We start from the raw sequence: 8,551 nt of genomic DNA, 5'->3' as shown, positions 1-8,551 counted from the left end.
CCATTCACCCGTGCCAGGGGTCAGGGTGCACGCATGTTTTTTGGGGGGGAACACGTTCCAACCCGCGATACACTAAAGGTAACGTGGTGCAAGATAAAGGGAACCCATCAGCCCTAGGCTTGCCCTGCCCCCTCCAGCCAGGTGACGGCCACCTCTCGGAGCCTCAGTCTTTCCAATCTGGAAAACGGAGCGCCCCGCAGCATTGCCGTGAGGAGTCACTGAGGCGGCACGTACAAGGCCGCCCACGCTGAACTTGGCCACACAGTAGGGCCTCAATGACTGGCAACCCAGCATTATCGTGACCTAGCAATTAGTGGCCAGCCGCACTCCACCCAGCCACCAGACAGCAATGTCACTGTTCCGGGACCTGAAGGGCGACAGAAATGTGCTAGAAGGGGCAGTCTCGGTCCTGGTCTGCGCGGCAGTGGGGGGAGGCCCGCAGAGGGTCGGTGGGGTGGGGCGGCGGGGGAGGGGTCCCTGGCTGGGAGGAGGCCTGCTGTTTCCCCTCCCGCCCCCAGGCCTGCAGGCGGGGGCTCTCCCGTTCGTCGGGGGCGGTGAGTGCCAGCCCAGACACAGCACTCACGACGTTCCCAGCGTGTCAGCCAAGGGTGAGCCTCCCCACACACTCGGAAGATAGAATTCTGGAAGGCACTCTGTGGCATTCTTGGACACCGATGGCTGCCTTCTGGAAGACACGTGCCCCTCAGCAAATGCCTCCTGCCCAGCCCCTCTCCCTGGCCTCCCCACCCCCAGACCCCCCAAGGGCCCGCCGCAGACGAGGGGCTCCCTGGAGGGCTCACCCCGCCAGCCCCGGCTCTGCGGCGGGCTGAACCGGGCGGCCTCTGTGCTTCCCCGCCGGTGCCCCGAACCCGGCGCCAGCTCCCGGCCAGGGCAGGAGCCTTCAAGCGAGCCTGGATTAGAGGTTTGGGGTTTGGAACGTCCACTTTGGGATAAAATCAGAGCTTTTTTTTTAAAGGAGACAATTCCAGAGACACGGGTTTTTTTTTTTTTTTAAAGGAGACAATTCCAGAGACACGGTCTGAAAAACAAAACAGCTCTCTTAGCTCTTTGTCTGAAATAACAGCAGCTCCCACCACAGAGCCTGAATCGGCCCCAGCGCATCCAGCCGTCGGGATGTATCGTTTCCCTCCCAAACACCGGGGGCCTCGTCCCAGATCCCAGCCGGCCCGGAGCCGCTCCCCGGGATGGGGGTCAGCAGTCCGGGCCGCAGAGCAGCCGGGCCGGGGCACGGGCGTCTCGGCAGGTGCATGCCAGCGGTGTCCTCCTTGAGGGCGCCTGAGGCTCGTGCTCCGACACAGCCTGGCCCTGCGCCCCTCCTGCCCCAGGCCCAGGCCCGTCCAGAGCCCCGGGGGTTTCCAAGGGCTTGGAAACTAGAGAACGCTTTCAAGGTAGATTTCTGCTTAATCGAAGCAGCAACCCGGCTGTACTTAAAGTTGGTTATCAGCACATAAAAATAGACACACAAAGAACAAGCAGAAGGAAGTAACATCCTGCTCGTCTGTGGCTGTTGGATTATCTGCCTTAATTCCTTCTACTTCTGTGAAGATTTTCAGGGCTAACTTTTGCAATACCAGACATTATTTGTTAAAAAACCACCAACCGAATCTTGTCTCAGGGCCAAAACGAGCTGCTTAAGAGAGCGGGAAGTGGGCCTTCTTGGAGAGCCAGGAGCCCCCCGGGGGACGTTCCTTCTTTAAAGAGACACTTTTTAGAAACTCAGGAATAATCTGCATAGTTGAGCCGTCTGCTCCTCTGGGATTGCCGCTCCTTCGTTAGTTAAAGTGATTTACTGACTCACAGGAAACTTCGCCGCTGGACCAAGGAGTGACTCTATTTCCCAAGCATTTATTGAGTGTGTGCCCCGGGCCTGGCCTTGGCCGCCGCGTCGCTGTCCTGGGCGGGCGCACAGTCTGACAGAGGACGCGGGAGACAGGCCTTGCGTTGGGTCGCTCAGCAAACATCCCCCGAGCCCCCACCCCCAGTTTGGGGGTGCCGGGACACAGGAGCCTACCAACGACACCTGCCTCCCCGACTCCGCGGGTTTCACACTTACGGCAAATGTGGAGACAGTGGAACCCGTGAAGTACTTGGAAAACTCAGAGAGTCCTTCCGAAATAGTGGACGGAGCCACCCGTGACGGCGGCTCTGGAGGAGCGTACGTCTCAAGGGGGATGTCGGGGTGGAGTTTTGTCCGCCCAGGATTTACACGTCCACACCCGCAGCACCGCGGAACGTGACTGAACCTTGGATCGGGAGCCCCCGAGATGACACATCTCCGCGCCGCCTGCCCCGCCCCCTTCACGCAGTGGCCAAGGCTCCTGTTTGGAGGAGGCCCTCCAGGCGATGGGCAGGCCAGGCGGGCAGACCACCCACGGCCCCAAGAACACGCACTCCCAGCAGGAAGCCAGGCACCCTCGGCGGCCCCTCTCGAGAGGCCCAAGGGCTCGGCCCTCTTCCTTTAGCCAGGTGTGTATGCCCAGGAGGGTGTGCAGGGACACCCCGACCTGTGTCGCCCTGGCGGAGCCTCCTCCCCTGACCTTGGCCGCCGGCAGGAGCCACAGGGAGCAGCCTGGTCCCCAACACGCAGCCTGGAAGCAGGGGCCTCACGCAGGCTGTGGGCACACACCACTGAGAGAAGATGGGGCTCTCTCCTTGCACACGAGGCTCCTGGCCCCGAGACCCTGTTGGGAAGACAGTGCCCCCAGCCCTTGGTGTGGAGACCCTGCCTGACCCACAGCGGTCACCAGAACCAGCCGCAGCCAGACCTGGGCAGAAGACATTTTGCTCAGCCTCATCTGGGAAAAGCCGAGGGACGACGGCTGGCTCGTGGCCTTTTGACCGCCTCTCTCTCTCTCTCTCTGTGTCAGTCACGTTCTGATTCACACAGACATGTGTTTGGGAGGCTGCCGGGGGAGACCTCAGAGCGGCCGGAGCCTCGCTCCCCTGGAGCCATGAGGGCATCGCTCACCTCTGCAGGCCTGTGGGCGCAGGCCCCCCACTATTCACTCGTAAGGTGTTCACGGGGTCCTCTAATAAGCCACATGCTGCTCTGGGTTGAATAGACCACAGCCCTGAACAGAGCAGGCAAAGATCTTTTGTCCCTTAAGTACAAGAGATTTTTCTAAGCACCTACTATGTGCCAGAGGCTGCCAGGGGAGGTGAGCGCCAGGTGGCGGGGGTTCCGGGCTCTGGTGCCGGGGCTGGGACACAGGAAGGCCCCGGGTTACAGCACAGGTCACTCCGACTGTGGGGTTGGACACAGACCTGGGGTGGGGGAAGGGAGAAAACGCAGGGAGCCTGAGGGGTCAGTGCTGAGCAATGTGTCTCCAGCAGATTGTGGGAGCTCAGAATGAATGAATGGACGAACGAACGAACGAACGAACGAATGGCAGCCTCGGGGCGCTGGAGGCCCACATAGACCCTGGGGAGGACCGCCTGGCGAGGAGGCACAGCACGGAGCAATCTGCTCGCTGCCATTATCGGTCACGGTGATGGCGGCCCCGGGCACTGTCTTCACCTCCTGTGGCTGCGGCACCAAATGGCCCCAACCTCAGTGGCTTCGAACAACGCACGCTTGTCCCTCCACAGTCTGAGGCCGGGAGTCCGACACGGGCGGGGCTCACGGGGCTCAAGTCAAGGTATCAGCAGGGCTGCTGCTTCCTTCTGGAGGCTCCAGAGAGAAGGCGTCCCCTTACCCTCCAGCACCCAGAGGCTGCGAGCCGTCCTTGGCCGGTAACCTCCATCACCGCGGCTTCTGCTTCTGGCCTCGCTTCTTTCTGACCTCCTGTGCCTCTTGTAAGGCCCCTCTGGCTACTCTGGACCCACCCGGATAACCCAGGACCCTCTCTCCCTCTCCACACGGGACCATTGAACAGCCGACCACAGGTACAGCTGCCAGGCACGCAAGCCCATGTCCATCCCTGGTCTCCGGGGGTCCTCACGGCAGCCCGGGGAGGCAAGTGCTTTCCAGCCATGTGACTGGGGCTCAGAGACGAGGAGCAACCTTCCAGGGCCACACAGCCTGGACCTGGAGCAGCAGGAATGACACCCTGGCCATGACGCTGGTGTCACCTCGCTGGAACAGCCCCGCAGGGCAACCCCAGGTTCCTCTGTCTTCATAGCAAAGGGGTCCCCGGGAAGGACACAGGCAAGCCCATCCCAGACCACCTGGACACCACAAAAGGGTCCTTCGCCTCTGGACCGTCATCCTGGAAAACCACATCAGCTCGGAGAAACGCGTACCCCCCGACTCGATTTTTGTCACCACTCAAGAGATCGGGGGCCCAGTGTCAAGGACAGAGTGCCTTCTGAGCTCTGGGCGGGTGCTCTGAGGAACCCCTTGGGAAGGACAATTTTAACAACATGGCCTCGCCTGGGGACCGCGGCCGTGTCTCTGGGTGAACCCATCTGTCGAGCAGAGAAGAGCCAGAAGCCCCTTTGGCATTGTCTCCAGAAGAGACGCGCTGCCTTGTTTATTTTCATTTCTGCGACTGAAAAGGCTCACTTCCGAGGCCCTTCCGTTCGTACGGCTGTTCCTTTAAGAAGAAAAAGGAAGTGTGGTCCTGGCAGAGTTAGCTAGAGCAATAAAAAATAAATCTTGGTAATTGTTGTGGAGACAGAAAGCAACACAAGCCAGACTTAAGTACATCCTAGGAAAATGTCAGCGTCGGAGGGCCGGCCGCTAGTTCTGCGATCCCCTGTCCCCCGGAGTGGCCCCTGGAAGGGGACCAGCACAGTTGAGTTTCTTCTTGGAATGTCAGACTACAGCGTTGTTGTTTTTTTTTTTTTTTTTTTTTTTTTTCTTTTTCCTGAAAAGGATGGATGGGTGGTTTCAAAGATGGTGATGGAGAGAGTGTCACGGACAAGCCTGAAGGAAGACAGCAGGTCGCGCTGGTCCCCAGCGGGCGCACCAGCCCGCGTGCGGCTCTGAAGGAGCTGGCCCCCCACACCCTCCAGAGGGACATCCAGGGGCATCCGTGTCTGTGCCACAGAAATAAAGTGGGGTATTTCTGCACTCCAGAGTCCACGGACCTTTGCTTCCAGAAATAACAGCAGTCCTGCCTCCTTGTGCCACTTGCCACAGCAAAATAACTTGCTAGCTGCGAGTGAAGTGCCCAGAAGGACCCGGAATTGGGAACGGGCGTGCACGGCCAGAGCTGACATTTATGGAGTGCTTTCTGGGTGCTAGTCCCCCAAACAGCCCTGATTTGCTGGAGATGGTCCCCATCCACACCCGGGTGCCCCTGGTAGAAACTTTCCTTCTAGAAGGTTCTGGCTGAGATGATCAAGTGACTTGGGGCGTGAGCTCGCCCATTTCCCAGATGAGGAAACTGAGGCTCAGGGAGTGACATCGTGGCCCAAGTCATCGTAAGGGCCAAGCTGAGATTTAATCCCAAGTCCGGCGCAGTCCCTCTCGGTCACGGCCGCCTCCTAGCTCAGCAGACAGTCATGGGGTTGACGTAGACACGCTGCAAAGCACAGACACGGCCACTAGGAGCGTCTGCCAGGATGCTAGTGAGTCAGACTTCTGTTGGGGTGAACCTGAGTTCTATCTGGAACATTCCGCGGCGATTTAAGACCCAAAGATAAGCTGCTTGCTTAACTTGAAGAGGCCCCGCTGCTTCCCCATCAACACCTTGGGCCCAGCCTCTGGGAGCCTCTCCCCAGCTCTGATTATCAAGGCACCAAAGGGAGCGTGCTGGGCTTCTCCCAGTAAATCAAAAATTTGGACACTAAGTGAACGGAGGGGGGAGCCAGCCCTCTGGCTTGAGCTCTGAAGGGAGGCCCGTTAAATGTCTGGGAACGACACGTGGTCGGGGATTAGCGGGTTTACAGACTCTAAACAGCGTAAGGCCGAGCAGGGAGAGCCCCAGCTGCCCCGCTGAGGTGAGGGAGGCCAGCGGAAGTTGGGGTGCGGGCCCACCTGGCTCCTCTGCCCGCTAGCCGTGCAACCGTGGGCGACAGGCTTGGCCTCTGGTGCCTCCCCTGCACGGCCAGGCACGTGCAAGTCCCTGCCGTCCAGGTGGGTATTCGTATTTTCATCTCACCATCCAGGGTTCAGAGAAGGAGAGTGATCCACCCAAGGTCACACAGCGTGGACGAGAAGAAATCAGGACAGGGACGCGGGGCTCTTGTCTGCGCCAAATGATGCTCTTTCCCCTCCATTAGATGAGAACGTGACACTTATCCCATGGGGCCCGGGAATGCGAGATCAGAACCGGTCCCAAGAATGAGCCAGAAGACCAAACGGTGCAACCCCCCCTGAAATCCGAGGCTGCAGATTCCCAGAATGTCCTCCCTGTGTCTGTGGACGCGCATGCCTTCCGGTGCTCGTCAGGATAGATACGGACGCCCTGGACCGCCGCAGCGCAGCTGTTTGATGGTATTCCCAGCCCAGTTGGGAAAAGGAATTAGCACAGACCTCAAGAGAGAGCCTGTTCTCATGAAATCCCCAGCCTGGCGGGGCGGCTGAGAGCAGGCGAGCAGCTCAGTCTGGTTTCACAGTCTCTTATCGGCTGGCCTGCTCGGCCCGTCGGCCGTGCGCCCTCGGCCCTGCGAGAGAGGGTCGGGCACAGACAGGGGACAGCAGACCTGGGCTGGAACAAAGGCTGGATCCCACATCTCCACCCAGAGCCCCTGGTCGTGGCCTCCTGACCCCTGCTGAGTGGGGGTCGGAACACGGCTCTTGGCTACGGGGACGCGGCTGCTGGGGGTTCCCTAGGAGCTGACTTCTGCAGCCTGGTCTTCTCTTCATGCCACGGGCTCTGGGCAGCCTCGCGTCGTTTCCAGACACCCCCGAATCTGAGCAGTGGGAACTGTTTCTTGGCGCGCGGCGATCCCAGGAGCTCGTGGCCGACCTCTGCCGTGGCGTTCACGTTGTCGCCCCCCGGGAGCGCATCTCAGCCTCTGTGATGAGGCTGCCCCCCGAGGGCTGCAAACCACGGGCACACGTGTAAGCAAAATGGGAAGCACCAACGTGCCAATGACCACCACCGCCAAGAGGTACATCCTATGGGTTCACGTTGTTACTCTTTTAGCGTTGTTACTTATTCTTGAGAGACAGAGAGACAGAGTGTGAGCGGGGGAGGGGCAGAGAGAGAGGGGGACACAGAACCCGAAGCAGGCTCCAGGCTCCGAGCGGTCAGCACAGAGCCCGTCGCGGGGCTCGAACTCACGGACCGCGAGATCATGACCTGAGCCGAAGTCGGATGCTTTACCGACCGAGCCACCCAGGCACCCCGCGTTTACATTTTTAAATACTAAAATATGAACATTAACTTAGTTCCAAAAGTCAAAATGCTGCAAAAAATGTACCCTTTGAAGGCTCCTACCTATCCCTATCCCTTCTCCCATCCTCACACCCTGTGGGGAAGCGATCTCCTTCATTATTTCTGCTTTATCCTTCCTGTATTTTTTTTGGGGGGGGGGAATATTATATATAATACCATGCATCCATGTGCCTGCATGTGTCTGTGTATGTGTGTAAGCATACGTCCCATGCAAAATACAGTGTGTTACACATTCCGTTCTGCACTTAGGTGTTTTCCCCCTTAATGTTGTACCCTCATGTTGCCCCACCTCAGACTGTCTCCTTCCTTTTTACAGCTCGCCTCCATGTGGGCATTTGGGTAATTTCCAATATTTTGCAGTTGCCAGTAGTGTTAAAACGGATGACACATCAGCCTACGCTTCTCATCGTTTTCTGGGCGGTCCAAGCCTGTGTACTTGGCACGAATCACGGCACAGACTCAGACCAGGCTGCTCGGGCTGCGACTCCGCCCCCTGCTGTCTGGCTCGTCCTCACAAATGCCCTGACCTCTAGGCACCTCCGTCTCCTCGATCGTGAATGGGGATGATACGCAGCCCCCTCTCCAGGGCTCACTGTGAGGACCAAATGAGCTACCGCGTAAAAATGCCTAGAACGGCGCCTGACGCACGGGAAACCCTCGGTAAATGCCCGCCGTGTGCACCTGCACCAGACACAGTCAGGGGTCCACCCAGGCTGGGAGATGTGCGAAAACAGGCTCACAAAAAAAAAAAAAAAAAAAAGGTCCTGCATTGTAGCCGTTGCCAATTTCCACGGCCGTCACTCAGCACAGAGTGGGGAAGGGCGCAGCCTGCGGATGTGATCGTGGCGAGCTGGCCCCCTGCACAGCCCGGTGCCCTCCGCCCTCCTGCCCGAGTGGGTGCACAGCGGCTGCCCAGAAGCCAGCGCTGGCGGCTCAGACCGCGGGCCTCACCCTCGCCTGGACCCCTCCTTTCTCACGCCCCCGCCTCCCCGAGAGATTCCCTAATACACCCCTTGACACACATCCCCATCCCACAGTCTGCTCCCAGGGAACCCACCCGAGACTGCATCTCCACATCTTGTTTTCCCTGAAAAGCCTGAAGTTTGGGACCGTTTCCTCCACAGCAATACTCAACAGGCTTGCAAGCTCTTTTCCATTAACCCCGCTGTAACCTCCTCCGGGGCTCCATCCACATCCGTGCCCCAAGGTGTGTCTGTCCACGGGTCCTGACTCACAGAGTA

Source organism: Prionailurus viverrinus, unplaced genomic scaffold (genome assembly GCF_022837055.1).
Source record: "Prionailurus viverrinus isolate Anna unplaced genomic scaffold, UM_Priviv_1.0 scaffold_38, whole genome shotgun sequence".
NCBI classification, from domain to species: domain Eukaryota; kingdom Metazoa; phylum Chordata; class Mammalia; order Carnivora; family Felidae; genus Prionailurus; species Prionailurus viverrinus.
This window is presented reverse-complemented; position numbering follows the sequence as displayed.